General features: G+C 48.0%; 2 pseudogenes; both read left to right on the forward strand.

Moving 5' to 3' along the window:
- Positions 1 to 6: 6 nt before the first annotated feature.
- On the forward strand, positions 7 to 14,250 carry LOC102269878 (UL16-binding protein 3-like; annotated as a pseudogene).
- On the forward strand, positions 3,729 to 9,843 carry LOC138989219 (tyrosine-protein kinase RYK-like; annotated as a pseudogene).
- Positions 14,251 to 17,445: the final 3,195 nt, after the last annotated feature.

The following is a 17,445-nucleotide window of genomic DNA, read 5'->3' on the forward strand; positions in this document are numbered from 1 at the left end:
CTGTAGACCTAGCTGCCATTCCCAGGGACAACCCTGATTGGGCCTACCAGGCAGGGCATCTGGGGTAAATAGCCCATAATCACATGGTGACTTGCCTTACTACAGCCCTCCAAAAAGCAGGACATAAGGCTGTTAACTTTGATACACTCAGAGAAATAACTCAAAGACCAGATGAAAATGCAGCACAAATTCTAGCTAGGTTAACAGAAGGCATTGTTCTGTTAACCTAGCTAGAATTCTGTCCCCACAAAAATATACAAAATTAGATCCAACTTCAAAAGAAGGTACTATTGTCCTGAATACCCACTTTATTTCCCAATCGTCCCCAGACATTCAAAAAAAGCTAAAAAAAGGCAGAGAGGAAGGCCCTCAAACCTCTCAACGAGATCTTTTAAATTTGGCTTTAAAATTTTTCAATAAGTGGGAAGAACAGGCAAAACTAGTAACGCTCAAAGAGATCAGGCTAAATATCATCTCTGAACCTCTGCTCTACACAGCTCCAAACCTTAATCCTCTGACAGAGAAAAGAAATCATCTAGGCCCTGTTACAAGTGCAGTAAAGAAGGGCACTGGGCCTGCTCATGCCCAAAGCCCAGGTCCCCTCCGGGTCCATGTCCTAATTGTGGCATAAAGGGACATTGGAAGGTGGACTGCCCTAATCCTCTCTAGGGATCCGGACATCTCCTCCCGGTCCCAAGCAGGAGTCCTCAGACCCAGCTCTGCCCAGGCTCCTCGAACTGGCCGCTGAAGACTGAAGGTGCCCAGAGCCCCAGGCCCCAACTCTCATCACCTTTATGGAGTCCAGGGTATCTCACAGTGGCAGGGAAGCCCATCTCTTTTCTTATCAACACAGGGGCCACCTGTTCTGCCACGCCTGCTTATTCCAGAAAAACTAAAGTCTTTCAGATCTCTGTCGTGGGGTTGACGGTTTAGCGCCTACACCACAGATTACCAAGCCTCTGCCTTGCACACTTCAAAATATCGCTTTCTCTCATTCTTTCCTCGTACTCCCAAAATGCCCCACTCCAATCCTTGGAAGAGATCTACTCTCCAAATTCTAGGCTTTCCTCACTGTTCCAAATCTTTCTCCTGACCTGGCCTGGCTACTCCTTCTCGAACCTACTATTTCTTCACCTCCCCCATTACCCTCCTCGTCTGTAAACCCTATAGTCTGGGATACTCCCACCATACTCCCATTTATATTTGTCTAAAAGATCCAACAAAGTTTCCCAATCAACCTCAATATCCTATTTCCCAAATACATCAACAGGGATTAAAACCCAACATCTCTAAGCTGCTGCGTCAGGGTCTCTTGTGCCCTACTCACTCTCCTTATAACACGCCTATCCTACTTGTTAAAAAGCCAAATGGCTCCTACTGTCTGGGTCAGGACCTGACCCAGGGATTAAACCCAGGTCTCCTGCATTGCAGGCAGGTTCAGAGCTACCATATGATACAGCAATCCCACTCCTGGGCATATATCCAGAGGTGATAGGTGATGGAGAGAGAGAAACTGGGAGTTTAGGATTGACATATGCACACTACTATACTTAAAATAGATCACCAACAAGTACTTACTGTGTGGCATAGGGAACTGTGCTCAATATTCTATAATAACATAAATGGGAAGAGAATTTGTAAAAAAATAGATACATGTATATGTTTAATTGAATCACTTTGCTATACACCTGAAACTAACACACATTTTTAATCAACTATATACTCCAATCAATATAAAATAAAAATTTAAATTAATTAAAAATAATAAATATTGATATTGAGCATCTTTTCACATGCCTATTGGCCTTGTGTATGCCTTCTTTGGAGAAATGTCTATTTAGATCTTCTGTCCATTCTTTAATTGGGTTCCCCGTTTTTATTACTGAGTTGTAACAGTTTTTTGTATATTTTGGAAATTAAGCCCTTGTCAGCTGCATCATTTGCAAGTCTTTTCTCCCAGTCTGTAGTTAGCCTTTTTTGTTTTATGGTTTCCTTTGCTGTGCAAAAGTATGTAAGTTTGATGAGGACCCATTTCTTTATTGCTTTTCCTCATCTTTTTGTTTTCTGTTCCTACCAGAGTAGAAGCCATTGTGAACGGGCCTTCTGTCAGGAACTTTAATTCCCCTTAGATGGTTGCTGGGAGGAAGAGAAAGTTAGTTTTTTTGTTTTTTTTTTTTTTGAATGACAAATAATACTGGATCATTATAACTTCTGTAATTTCCAAAGTTATACAATTATACAAAAAAAAAAAAAAAGGAGGGGCAAACAACCTGTAGAATTACACAGAATCCTTCTTCAAAATGCATTGGCATTGAAATTTTGAAGGAAAAATAAACAAATGGGACCGAAGCTACTTGCAGAGTGATGAACTGACCTAATTTCAATACTGCTGTGTCTATGGGACTCAGGAAGCTGGAGGAGAGGGAGAGGGTGAGAGAAGGGCAGGTCAGTGGAACGGTCAGGACACAGAGGACGTTTATCAATTAAGTTTGCCACCTGAACTGGCACCGGAAACAATAACTGGGTTGGCAGAAAAGTTTCTTCAAGTTTTCATAAGATGGTATGGAAAACCCTAAGGAAACTCAATACAACGAACAGGTCAGTGATCATTCAAGGCAAGCTCAAGATGGGGAAGTATGAAGCCCTGAGCTCTCCCCTCCAATACCTTCTTGCCAGAAATTCTTCCCTGACGACCTCTGATCAATTTCTATTAATTAGGGAGACCAAAATGACAAAATGATCTAACTAGGAATATTCTGGCTATCAGACCACGAAACGCTCAAACAAGTGGGAAGAGGAGGAAGTGGCAACATCCTGGTCGCGAGCTAGCAGTCTGGGGAAACTGCAGGTTAATGACTTCACCGGCCTGGCCCTGGGGCGGGGCGCCCGGGCGGAGCAACGCCGGCAGCGCCCCAGAGAGGATCCGCTCCTCTGACCTGCCATCCTCCACTCCTGCAAAATGGAGATACAGATGGCAAAGGGAGAGATAGGTGGCCCTGAGACCCGTCTTGGCTTCCTGGACTTGCTTCTCATTGTCTGGTTCAGCGGGACGCGCGGCGGTGAGTTCCGGGATGAACCTGCGCGGGAAGTGGGGGCGCGGCGCGGGGAAGTTGGGTGCGCACGGGTTCGCGAAACTTCTTCCGGGGTGGCGCCGCCGCCCTCTCCTCTTTTCCCTCCTCTGGGTCCTTTACACCTCGGAGGCTCCCCTGGGCTACTTGCGGGCTCTCCGGGCTAGAACAGGGGTGCCTTGGTGAAGCAGTAATGCGGGGACTTTGGGAGAAAAGGGGGCCAGAACGTACAGGAAATGCTGTTGAGGCCCGCCAGGGCTCAGCCCGGCCCTGGGAAGTGGGAGTCCTGGAGCCCGGGAAAGGGACCCAGAGCCGCCCTGAAAACCGCAAGCCCATGATCTGCCCTTCTGCGCCGTCGCAGCAGCCGCCTCCTGCGCCAGGCTGCAGCAATACTGAACCTTGAACTTCCAGATGTTCAAGCTGGTTTTAGAAAAGGCAGAGGAACCAGAGATCAAATTGCCAACATCCGCTGCATCATCCTAAAAGCAAGAGAGTTTCAGAAAAACATCAATTTCTGCTTTATTGACTATGCCAAAGCCTTACACTGTGTGGATCACAATCAACTGTGGAAAATTCTGAAAGAGATGGGAATACCAGACCACTTGACCTGCCTCTTGAGAAACCTGTATGCAGGTCAGGAAGCAACAGTTAGAACTGGACATGGAACAACAGACTGGTTCCAAAAAGGAAAAGGAGGCTGTCAAGGCTGTAATTTGTCACCCTGCTTATTTAACTTATATGCAGAGTATGTATGTATGTATATACATATATATGTATATGTATCATGTATATGTATCATGATACATATACATGATACATATACATACATACATATGTATCATGAGAAACACTTGGCTGGAAGAAGCACAAGCTGGAATCAAGATTGCGGGGAGAAATATCATAACCTCAGATATGCAGATGACACTGCCCTTATGGCAGACAGTGAAGAAGAACTAAAGAGCCTCTTGATGAAAGTGAAAGAGGAGAGTGATAAAGTTGGCTTAAAGCTGAACATTCAGAAAACGAAGATCATGGCATCTGGTCCCATCGCTTCATGGCAAATAGATGGGGAAACAGTGGAAACAGTGGCTGACTTTATTTTTGGGGGGGCTCCAAAATCACTGCAGATGGTGATTGCAGCCATGAAATTAAAAGATGCTTACTCCTTGGAAGAAAAGTTATGACCAACTGAGACAACATATTAAAAAGCAGAGACATTACTTTGTCAACAAAGGTCCGTCTACTCAAGGCTATGGCTTTTCCAGTAGTCACGTATGGATGTGAGAGTTGGACTATAAAGAAAGCTGAGTGCCGAAGAACTGATGCTTTTGAACAGTGGTGTTGGAGAAGACTGTTGAGAGTCCCTTGGACTGCAGGGAGATCCAACCAGTCCATCCTAAAGGAGTTCAGTCCTGGGTGTTCATTGGAAGGACTGATGTTGAAGCTGAAACTCCAATATTTTGGCCACCTGATGTGAAGAGCCGAATCATTTGAGAAGACCCTGATGCTGAGAAAGATTGAGGGCAGGAGGAGAAGGGGACGACAGAGGATGATATGGTTGGATGCATCACTGACACATTGGACATGGTTTGGGTGGACTCTGGGAGTTGGTGATGGACAGGGAGGCCTGGTGTGCTGCGGTTCATGGAGTCACAAAGAGTCAGACACGACTGAGCAACTGAACTCAGTACTTGATCTGTGCATAGAGCCCCTTCTGGTCCCTTTGTACTACTGATGAACTGAAGTAGGTCCCTTCCCTACTGCCTCTGGTCCCTTCTTACTCCTTCTGAAGGGAAATAGGTCCCTTCCCTACAGCTCTCCGCCCTTGACGGACCAGCAGGTCCCTTCCCACTGCTCTCTGGTCCCGTCTTACTACTTAGGGAAGTAGGTCCCTTCCCTACAGCTCTCTGGAACATTCTTACTACTGCTGAAGAGAAGTAGGTCCCTTCCCTACTGCTCTCTGGTCCCTTCTTACTACTGCTGAAGGGAATAGGTCCCTTCTCTATTGCTCTAGGCCCTTGAAGGACCAGCGCTCTTTATCATGGATCAGTTAACACCAGCAGGGTGGCCGGGGTAGGAGCTATTCACCTTTCAAGGCCTCGGGCCAGGTGGGCAGCATCAGGTGGCCTGGCTTCTCCTGGGTGGTAGAGGCAGGCACTCACAGCAGGATGGATGTGCAGGGTGGTCTCCCTGGGATGGGGATCTGGCAGGCCGCCGCCAGTACCGCTCGGGTCCGCTAGGCTGCCTGCCTCCCTGGCTCCCCTTAGCCCCAGAACTCCCATGCACTGTATCAGTGTTTGGGCTCGAGCTGTCCTGTCCTGGCAAAGTAGATTCTGAAGTTACGACACTAAATGCACCTCAACTTGACAGTAACTTCAAAAAGCTTCACATCTTAGAGTTGAAACGAAGGAAAAGTTGCCATCCAGAAATCAAGGAAGGAAAACTTCAGCCTTGGACAAAACGACCAGTGGAGGAGCCCATTTATGATCCTGTACATGCAGCTCCAGCCATGTCTACACGTGTGTTTTATATCAGCCTAGAGATTTGCTGTCCAGTTATATTTCTTGTAGTACTAGTATTAGCTGTTTTGCATGTTCATAGTGTGAAAAGGATTGAACTTGAAGATAGCATCAGCACCAGCAGTAGTTCTCAAGGGCTGTCTCAGTCCCAGTCGTTCCCAGATGTCTCAGTATGTGAGAGGCAACACACCCAACAATGCAACTCCCATCTCCCGTTATCCAACCTTGTGGCTAGAGGCGTTCGACTTGAGAAGTGTCGCTCTTTTGGAGGCCAGAGCTTAGGTGAATGATTTCAAAATATCTATCCAGGGAGAGGAACTCAAAAGATGTACTCTAAGAAGGTACCTTTTGGTGTAGTATCCATGGGGTTTATGTAGATGAAAAAGATCCAGATAAAGACCAACAAGCATTTGTAAAAACAGTTAGAGATCCAGCTTGTGAAATTCAGCTGACAGCGATGCTCCCTGAAAGTTGTGAACTATGATATCTTCATCACAGAAATCTTCCTATTAGCCACATGTGAATAGAAGAAGGGGAAAAGCCCATGGTGGATTGCCTTACATGAACTGGGGGTATCTTAAATTGTTTTTATGACAGTGCAAATATGTAGAGGCCAATAGTCTGCAGGCAGCTTCTCAACAAAACCTAGTTCACATGGCTGCTCAGATTGCCTGTGGAATGAGCTACCTGGTCAGAAGAGAAGTCATCCACAAAGACCTGGCAGCTAGGATCTCTGTCATTGATGACAACTTCAAGTTAAGAGCAAAGCCAATCCCTCTCCAAGTCTTGTTCCCATGGACTCTCACTGTCTGGGGAACAACAAAATCACGGGATCGATGGATGGCTTTTGAGAGTCTGGTTAAAAATGAGTTCTCCATCCTTCCCTGGTGATCCAGTGGCTAAGACTCCACACTCCCAGTGCAGGGGCCTGGGTTCGATCCCTGGTGGGGGAACTGGATCCTGCATGCCACAACTAAGAAGTCAGCATGCTGCTACTAAAAGAGCCCACGTGTTTATGACTCTGGCCAAACGCCCTAAGTGAACATCTACCCATTGGATGTGGCCCAGTACCTGAAAGAGGGTTACCAAATAGCCCAGATTATCAACTGTCCTGATGAACTATTTGCTGTATTGGCTTGTGCTGGGCCTTCGATCCAGAGGAGAGGTGGAGTTCCAGCAGCTGGCCCAGTGTCTCACAGAGCTGCATGAAGCCCTGGGGGCCTGTGTCTGACTCTCCTCTCACAGTCCCCCAGCATCAGGAGGAAGGTGCCTTTCGAGGCCCATTTGGAGCCAGCCAGTCACATACATCACCCAGCATCACAGAAGCACGTTTGTCTTCCAGAACACGTGCCTTAGGAATGCTTTAGCATCTGAACTTTGAAGACAGACTTAATGATGTGGAATACTTTCTCAATAGCAGTTTTATTAGCTTGAACTGAAAATGTTTGTGTAAATATTTTACACATAGTTGCCTTTGAGGTCGGAGAAGGCAATGGCATCCCACTCCAGTACTCTTGCCTGGAAAATCCCATGGATGGAGGAGCCTGGTAGGCTGCAGTCCATGGGGTCGCTAAAGAGTCGGACACGACTGAGCGACTTCACTTTCACTTTTCACTTTCATGCATTGAAGAAGGAAATGGCAACCCACTCCAGTGTTCTTGCCTGGAGAATCCCAGGGATGGTGGAGCCTGATGGGCTGCTGTCTATGGGGTCGCACAGAGTCGGACACGACTGAAGCAACTTAGCAGCAGCCTTTGAGGTATAGGTATATTTTTACAAAATAGTTTTAAAAATTGTTTAAACACACATATTTGAACTAACAATCTTACCACCAACTGCTTTTTATTTTCTTAACTTCTACAAGGTAATGCAGTTGATTCACCTTTAAAGTTTTGCTTTCTTTCACTAGTGTTGAGAATGATTTATCTTCAACATGCAGTACTTTTTCTTAGATAAATAAAAACCATCCAGCAGTTATGGGGTAATGCCCCCCACTCCTTTATTACAGAGTAGCTACTTTGGTCCAAAGTGCCATATAGGAATCCACGGGTGTGAGCAGAGGATAGTGGCCATATAACAACTCTGGGGTCACATCTAGGCCAGAGATGTGGGTCTTGTTTATTCCTTGTGGCCCTGCTTATGCCAAAACACATAACCACTTCTATCCTATGACGGCTGGCCTAGCTGAACTAATGACTAGGGGTTGATGAGCACACATCACGATGGGCAACCCCAGTCCCTGACCAGAGGCCTCATCTCTGCCAGGCCCCAGGACCACACCAGGAGCCACGTTTAAATGGTGTGACTTTCCCCACTGCAAGTGGCATGGCCTAGCTTCAGGACACTCGGGGTCTGTTTTGTGAGCCTTCACATAGAAAATGGCACGTAGCACCTTTCTGGCCACAGATACCTCTGATGTCACCAGTTCTGCTGGGTCATCTGCCCAAGAAGCAGCTCCAGCCATGCCCATCATTCACCTATTGTGACTGCTTTTGTGCTGGGACAGCAGGTTGCAGCAGAGACCTAGGGTCCGCAAAGCCTCAAGTATTTCTTCTGTACCATTACAGGAAACCTAAGGCCACAGTGGTATTAAATGGAGATAGGATAGGAACCACACCCCTGCAGCCCTCGAGAGGTTGTAGATTGGTACCTGTCTCTGTATTTCCTCCAGGATGTTGTACACACATACTATTGGGGATGGGGAAGTAGGGTCTGAAGTTTGAATCTGGAATTGACTACTACAGTAGTCTTCACCCCATGATAATCTACTAGCTACTCAGGTCTCCATGCCTATCACAAGGCCAGGGCATGTGAAATGACCGCTGTGTGGTCTGTGGACCCAGTGATAACCACTGTAAGCAGAACCTGGGACTGCTGTCCACTGATGGCCTGGTACTCCAAGCATGGCTTCAACAATTAGGGGACCATGATGATGCTATGATTCCTGTGCCTGATATTAGAAACACACTAGGTGCAATGTGAATGTGAGAGTAGTTTCTGCTTCTGCAGGTTCACTTACCCCAGTAAATAACCGTGTGGCTCTTTGGGAAAGAATGGAAGGACTTTTGCACTAGATGTGATGAAAGGACCCTCCTCTTTAGAACATGGCTTCTTTCTCTGGTGACACCTTCTGAGAAGTGGCTCAGATCCGGAAAATGGGCCTGGATCAGGTGTTTGGTAGGAATGGCTGCCTTTGGCTTCCTGATCATCCAGCTTTGTGTTCTGTCTTTCTTTAATTCTTTCTATGGTACAGTTTGTATCTGGGTTCCTGCCCATCTGTTTGCCTTTAGGATCGCCCTGTTCTATGAGCCAGTATCATATTCTCTGCAGTCAGGCCCTGGCTGGCATTGAGACTCCCTAATCACTTTGACCACTGCACCTACTTTTCTGCGGCCCTAGAGCACCCCTACTTGGAATCTGATTTTTCTACAACTTGCATCCCTGTTCCTGGTAGAAGCCCACAGGAGCACGGTCTCCTACCACCATCCCTGACCTTCTGCAAAAGTCAACCTTGAGCTGTTGGAGATGCTTCTCATCTGCGCTTTCCTCTCGAGCTCCATAGAGTCCATCAGGCTTTCCCATGGAGCTGGTGGATTGCACACTCTCCTGCCCTTTCATACCGTGTCCACCCTGGCAGATTCACTTCTCTGAGCCTTGGATCGCCTCCTCTACCACCTGCCTCGGAAGTTCTGGATTTTCTCTTTCATGCCCGATGGGCCAGGCCTTTCTCCAGGATTCCAAGACCTGTCCTAGCGGGAGATTACCATGTCTCCCCAGCCTTGCTAAGCCCAGTGACCCGTGATTATAAACTCTCCCTTCCCCAGCTCTGGGTTCTGAGCTCATCCTTCCCAACCCCAGCCTCACTGACTGTGATCCGCTTCCTCAGGAACAGCCCCCTCATCCTCTGCATCTCTCACAGGACACTCAGAGAGAAGCTGACAGTCCTCTGGGTTTAGGCCTTTCCTTCTGAACCAGCCTGGCCCATCCCTGGGAAAAGCATGTGTTGGTTAGTGCCACGTGCGGAGCTTGTGAGCAGAGTGGAAATGGGGCATATCCAGGGTTGTGGTGTTTCTTGCCTGACTGAGGCTTTTCGTCTTCCTCAGTCGTACCGGATGAGGGGCTGGGGAGGGCAGGCCGGGCCATCCTGCTCTGTCAGCCTAGACCTGCAGTCCTACTGTGCTCTCACAGAACTGGGGTGGAGGGCTATGGGTCTTCTTCCAACCTCACCCTCACTGCGGTTTGCTTTCACAGATGCTCACTCTTTCCTTTGACTTCACCGTTGATCCTCAGTCCAGACCTGGACATCCATGGTGTGAGATTCAAAGCCAGGTGGACGGAAAGGTTTTTCTCTCCTATGATTGTGGTCATGCAAAGATCATAATCCCAAGTGTATTGGGAGAAGAAGTGAAAACCATAAAGGCCTGGGAAACACAGATCGAAACACTGAGAGACATCAGGGACTGGATCAAGGACCAAATGCATGACTTTACACTGAGAAACACATGCCCAGAGGTGAGTTAGAAAGTCCAAGTACAGGAGGGCCAGATTAGGGGCTTAGCTACATTCACTGTTTATAAGTAAAAAATATAATTGAATACTGGTCCTTCCCTAGTAGTCCAGTGGAAGGAGTGGCCTCTGGGGAGAGCACAGGGCCACATTAGCTGGGCCAAGGGAGGTGGACCCAGGTGGGGCAGAGAATCTATCAAGCCCAGAGGCTGAGCTCTTTCTTTCCCATGGTGGGGGCAGACCCTCGCACCCTGCAGGCCAGGATGACATGTCGCTGTGAGGATGACAGACACGTCAGTGGATCTTGGCAGTTTGGCTTGAATGGAGTAATGATCCTCCACTTTGATTCGGAGAATGGACACTGGAGAGTGGATCACCCTGGAGGCAGATGGATGAAAGAGAAGTGGGAGAATGACAGAGCTGTGACCAACTTCTTGAAGAAGGTCTCCATGGGAGACTGTCGGGGTTAGCTTCAGGATTTCATGGTGCGATGGAAGGAAATATTGAAGACCACGGGTAAGTGAGAAGAGGAAGAGAAAGTGATACTCCTCTCATGGTGACATGGACCCACCCCTCTGTGTGTGTTTGTGTCTCTGTGTGTGTTTGAGGAAGTGATCCGTCAGAGGTGAGTTGTTCCTGGGAGAGCAATGATCCGGGATGCTCTGTCATCCTCCTTCTTCTACCTCCTGACAGCTCTCCTCACAGCACAGGCCTTTGGACAACTGAACATGGATTTTTGCTGATCCCAAACCTGTAGACATCTTTTTGGTTTCTGGGATTTATTTTTCACTGTACCCTCTTTCCAGAATTTTCTTTCAAATGTCACCAATCCTTCTTCTGGAAATCTGTCAATACCACCTCTGCTGTCAGCTCCTGAGGATTCCATCCTCAGGTCACCATCTCTGATGTCACAGTAGGACTGAGTGGCTGTGTTGGAAACCCTGCTCCCCCATTAGCTGTCAGAGCCCCATGAGGAGTGGACTCCTCTCTTCCCCCTGTCTCGCCTGGGATCTATCTCAAGGGCCTCCATGTGATGGGTGTAAACTTCTGCATAATAGGAGTACCTGAGTCAGGGGAGCGAGGAGGCATTTGCCAAGTTTGGGGTCTGGACAAGGGCTTCACTCTTACTCTCCTTGCAGCATCACCGACCACAGTCCCACCTACAGTGCAGCCCACGGCCCCACCCATCAGTCACGTCACCTGGATCGCCCCTGGGGTTCTCGTCAGTTTTGTCATAAAGGGCATCGTAGCCTGGATCCTTTACAAGAAGAGGTACTGAGGGCAGAATTCAGAGGGAAGGCGGGGGCACAGGGCCTAGTGTGAGGACAGGGAAGGGAATCCCACAGGCTGAGTCACAACTGTTGCTGCTCCAGGAGTACAGGCCCGGCCTATCCCCTTCCCACAGTCTCTACTGTGGGGCTCCTGCTTGCCTGCTTGACCCACTTCTAATATGCCACTGCATATTAGAAGAAGCCTTTGGAGTAGGGTCTGCAAACACCTTCCCACCCCTTCCTCCTGGATTTGGGAATCCCATGCAACCCCTGCCCTTCACTGAACCTCCTCATCCTGGAAATGAGCCAGGTGAGTGAGACCTCATATAACCTGACAGCAAGAACTCAGACAAGCTCAGGCCTCAGTTCTGATAGCTCCTCACTGTCAGATGACAATGGGAAGTGAGGGGTGGCTGGGGCACAGGAAGGCTGAGGGCCTATTGATGCTTAAAAGGTTTAGCCAAGTCCCCTGACTGAGCACAGACTGCTGGCTGGCAGGGCCCCGGTAGGTGGTGTGAGAACAGCAGGCACTCAGGGCGAGGGCAGGACTCACGGGGGCTGAGAGCAGCATGGGGGCTCCACATGATGTGTCAGCAGGGAGGGGACCCACCCAGGGGCCAAGATGAGAGGGGCCGGGCCCTCATCCCACAAGGAAGGGGTGGGAAGGCCTTTGCAGACCCAACTCCAAAGGCCCGTTCTCACAGGAAGTAGCTTGGGTCAAGCAGGCAAGGCAGGAGCCCCACAGCAGAGACTGTGAAAAGAGGTAAGGCCAGGGCTGTGCTCCTAGAGCAGCAGCAGGTGTGACTCAGCCTGTGGCTTGCACATCACCAGCCTCCTGGGTACCCAGAGCCTCCATCACTGAGAGGCTCTGCCTTGAGCAGAGGTGCCTGGGGATGGTGGGCTTGAGCTGGGGTGGAGGCGCCCAGCTGGGGGGACCAGGAAGAGATGGGGGGTAGGGACCCTGGTCCTGAGAGCTGTGTGTGCTGCTGGCTCAGAGGCTGGAGGGGAGTGAAGGAAAGAGGTTTGCCTGCAGCCCCCCAAGGCTGTCAGGAAGCAACACCCCTCCTCCGAGGACATGCTCCCTGGTCCTTTAGGCCCACCTCGGGGAGGATCCGGACCTGAGTAAAGGGAACAGGTTGATTCCTCACTGGCTCCAGTCCTGAGCCTAAGCAGAGGGTGTCAGGGCCTGTGGTGACTCTGTGATGCAGGAAGGAAGGAGGAGGTGTCTAGAAGCTGCTGGGCCTGGGGTGGGGGTGGGGGTGGAGGACATAGGAACCCCTCAGTGAGGGAGGGGCTGGAGGGGAGGTTGGGGAAGGACAGCCCCAGGAAAGTGACAGGAGTTCCTCAGCTTCCTGGACCAATACCAGTTTCTTTTCTGCAGGAGACTGTGTTCCCAGGAAGCCCCTGACAGGTGCTCTGTTGGCCTCAGGACTGAATCTTTGCTTGGCTGCTTTTGTTCTCCTGCGTTCACTTTAGAGCCAAGAGATCAGACCTTAGGAGTCTCAAGTCTGTCTACCAGTTATGATGACACAGTGGCTGCACCATCTCGAGTCTCTTGTCAAATCTGATGAGCATCCTCCTCAACATCTTTATTTTTTTCAAACCTAGTTTCTCTTGGTGCTGAGTGACGGAATCCCTGAACTGAAACTTTCGACTACTTGAACAAGAGATCTTCACAAACAGAACTCTTTCAGTCTTCTTCTAATTTTTGGAAAATTAGACTTTTCCCTGCATTGTGACCTTATTCTTACAAATGATGATATTGCTGGAAAAATACATCTGTTACTACAGGACTCAGGGATTTTTTTCTATGTCCAGAGAAACAACTTCAGTGTATTTTCAATGGAACAAAATTTTACGTTGACTGATTCCCTTCATAATTTATTACTCTATTGGCACTGAGTCATGTTTGATTCTTTGTGACCCCATGGACTGTAGCCCACCAGGCTCCTCTGTCCATCAGATTTCACAGCAAGAATACTGGAGTGGGTCCTTATTTCCATCTCTAGGGGATCTTCCTGACCCAGGGATCGAATCCTTGTCTCCTGTGTCTCATGCGTTGGCGGGCCAATTCTTTACCACTAGCGCCACCTGGGAACCCTTTATGCTGCTGCTGCTGCTGCTTCTAAGTCGCCTCAGTCATGTCTGACTCTCTGCGACCCCATAGACAGCAGCCCACCAGGCTCCCCCGTCCCTGGGATTCTCCAGGCAAGAACACTGGAGTGGGTTGCCCTTCCTTCTCCAATGCGTGAAAGTGAAAAGTGAAAGTGAAGTCACGAAATTGTGTCCGACTCCTAGCGACCCCATGGATTGCAGCCTACCAGGTCGTCCCTTTATACTGATCCTTAAATTAATATTGCAAAAGAGTTAAGTACTTCATGCCTGTTTTCTAATCCAGGAGAAAAGTCATGGTATTTCACCATTCCTCCACATTATGAGACTAAATAAAACCAATGATAACGCTTTATTTCTTGTGGAAACAGAGAATTTAAAGATCACTCCTAAACAAACATGCAGTCCAGTTGTGGAGTGATCTTTAAATTCTCTGGATTTTTAAATGTATATTTCACCATATCCCAACACTAGGTCATATGTTCACCCTACCATGCAGCCATCCCAGTGTTAGTTCTAGGCTGGAAAACGTGGACTAAAAGCCATGTAAATACAGGCAGACCTCAGAGACATTGCAGGCTGGGTTCCAGACCAGGGCGATAAAGTGAATTTCACAATAAAGGGAATCACACAAACTTTTTCATTTCCACTGCAATATAGTGTTATGTTGACACGGAATTCTGTTAAGGGTGCAATAGCTTTATGTGCAAATAAATAATGTACAGACCTTAATACACAACACTTTGTTTCTAAATTAAAATATGTTGAGCATCATCTGAGCCTCCAGGGAGTCATCATCTTTTTGCTGGTGAAGGGTCTTGTCTCAAGGTCTGTGGCTGCTGACTGATTAGGGTGGTGGTTGCTGAGGGTTGCGGTGGGTAGCGCAATTTCTGAAAATAAGACAATGAAGTTTGCCACATTGTTTGACTCTTCCTTTCACAGAAGATTTCTCTTCGCATGAATGCTCTTTGACGGCGTTTTACCCACAGTAGAACTTTCAAAATTGGAGTTAATCCTCTCAAACCCTCCTGCTGCCTTTGCAACTAAATTTATTCTAAACTTAATATTCTAAGTCCTTTGTTGTCATTTCAACAGTCTTCACAGAATCGTCACCAGGAGTAGATTGTATATCAAGAAACCACTTTTTTTGCTCATCCATTAGAGTCAACTCTCGTTTATTCCAATTTTATCATTCAGTTCAGTTCAGTCACTCAGTCGTGTCTGACTCTTTGTGACCCCATGAATCGCAGCACACCAGGCCTCCCTGTCCATCACCAACTTCCAGAGTTCACCCAAACTCATGTCCATCGAGTCGGTGATGCCATCCAGCCATCTCATCCTCTGTCATCCCCTTCTCCTCCTGCCCCCAATCCCTCCCAGCATCAGAGTCTTTTCCAATGAGTCAACTCTTCACAAAAGTACTGGAGTTTCAGCTTTAGCATCAGTCCTTCCAAAGAACACCCAGGGCTGATGTCCTTCAGAATGGACTGGTTGGATCTCCTTGCAGTCTAAGGGACTCTCAAGAGTCTTCTCCATTAGATTGCAACAATCAGTCCCATGTTCACATTAGGCTCCACTTCTAATTCTAGCTCTCTTGCTATTTCCACCACATTGTAGCTACTTCTTCCAGTGAAATCTTGAACCCCTCAAAGTCATCTAAGAAGGTTAAAATCAACTTTTAAATTCCTATTAATGTTGTTATTTCAACCTCTTCTCATGAATCACAAATGTTTCATGAATTCACTCTAGAAAGTTTTCAATTGACTTTGCCCAGATCCATCAGAGGAATCACTATTTGTGGCGGCTATAGCCTTACTGAAACTATTTCCTAAATACTGTGACTTGAACATCATGACTACTCCTTGATCCATGGGCTACAGAATGGATGCTGTGTTTGCAGGTGTGAAAACAACATGAATCTCATTACTTGTCCATCAGGGCCCTTGGGTGCTTTCTCAATGAGCAGTGATATTTTGAAAGGAATCCTTTTTTTGGGAGCAGTAGGTCTCAACAGTGGATTTAATATTTTTGGTAATCAGTGTTGTAAACAGATATGCTGTCATCTCGACTTTGTTGTTCCATTTGCAGAGCACAGGCAGAGCAGATTTAGCATAATTCTGAAAGTCACTAGGATTTTCAGAAGGTAAGTGAGGCTTAGCTTCAGCTTCAAGTCACCAGCTGCATTAGCCCCTAACAAGAGAGTCAGCCTATCCTTTGAGTCTTTGAGGCCAGGAACTGACTTCTTGCTAGCTATGCAAGTCCTCGGGGGCATCTTCTTCCAATAGAACACTCTTTTCTCTACACTGGAAAGCTCTAATTTAGGATAGCTATCAACATAGATTATTTTATTAGATCTTCTGGATAAATTACTGCAGCTTCTGCATCAACCCTCGCTCTTCCACTCTGCACTCTATGTTAGGAAGATGGCTTCTTTCCTTAAACCTCATGAACCACCTCTGCTGCTACTGCTGCTGCTGCTAAGTCGCTTCAGTCGTGTCCAACTCTGTGCGACCCCAGGGACGGCAGCCCACCAGGCTCCTCCGTGCATGGGATTTTCCAGGCAAGAGTACTGGAGTGGGGTGCCATTGCCTTCTCCGAACCACCTCTACCGGCTTTCAACTTTTTTCTGCAGCTTCCTCACCTCTTTCAGCCTTCATAGAATTGAAGCCTAGGGCCTTGCTCTGGATTAGGCTTTGGCCTAAGGCAGTGTTGTGGCTCTTGTGGTCTCTCACCCAGACCACTGAAACATTCTCCATATCAGCAGTAAGGTTGTTTTGCTTTCTTCTCGTTCGTGAGTTCACTGGAGGAGCACTTTTGATTTCCTTTGCTTTGCGTTCACAACTTGACTAACTATTTGGGGCAAGAGGCCTAGTTACTGGCCGATCGTGGCTTTGATGTGCCTTCTTGAAAAGCTTAACCATTTCTATCTTTGGATTTAAAGTGAGAGATGTGTGATTCTTCCTGTCAATGGCATAATTTTGATATTGCTGTGTCTCAGGGACTCAGGAGTCTCAGGAGAGAGATGGACGGGTCAACAGAGCAGTCAGGACACACACACATATCGGATGGCAATGTGCCCATGGTTCTTGGCACCCAAAACAATTACAATACTAACATGAAAGATCATTGATCACACAAAGGCAAAATCAAGATGGCCAAGTAGGACGCCCTGAGCTCCACTCTCCCATGAACACACCAAAACTACAACCACATACAAAACAGCTCTCTTTCTGAGAAAATGACCTGAAACCAGCAGAACATTCCCTCTACAACCAGCATAGAGAAAGAACCACGGTGAGAAGGGCAGGAACAGAAAAGAAGGGATCTAGTTGGGACCCTTTGGCCAGGTACTCTGAAATGGAAGGGTCATCAAAAACTGGAGCATTCTGCCTAAGAAGCAGGAGGTTTTGGTCCTACATAAGGCACCCCAGCCCTGGTGCATTGCTGGGAGAAGCAGCCTCACACCCCCACTCCTGTTTTAGAAACCAAGAGGGTTTATGATCTGGAGCACTGGAGGACTGTGGGAAATGGAGACACTACTCCTAGAGACCATGGGCACAGAATTGCTTGCTCCCTGTCCCAGCACAGAGTCAGCAGATTGCAAAGTGTCTGGTGTGCTGGCCAACATTTGGAGACCATGCCTAGCATTGGTTGGGGCTGACAACCAACAGAGCTCCAGACGGGAGACTCCCTGCAATCCATCCCCCCAACACACACACACACACACACACACACACACACACACACACACACAGGCACACAGGGAGAAGCCAATCTCTCAGCTCTGCCCCATCTCCATGTGACACCAGCCCAGGCTAAGACAATCACTGCAGGTCCCTGGGATCTTGATGAGTTGTGTGACCGCAATGCCACAGGCAGGCTTATCTGGTAGAAGCCCTGACTCACACGCAGTCTGGCGCCATGCTCTAGCTTGGGGTGACACAAGCTGCCACTCAAGGAGAGCAGCAA

This window comes from Bos mutus, chromosome 9, assembly GCF_027580195.1.
Source record: "Bos mutus isolate GX-2022 chromosome 9, NWIPB_WYAK_1.1, whole genome shotgun sequence".
In the NCBI taxonomy this organism is placed as follows: Eukaryota; Metazoa; Chordata; class Mammalia; order Artiodactyla; family Bovidae; genus Bos; species Bos mutus.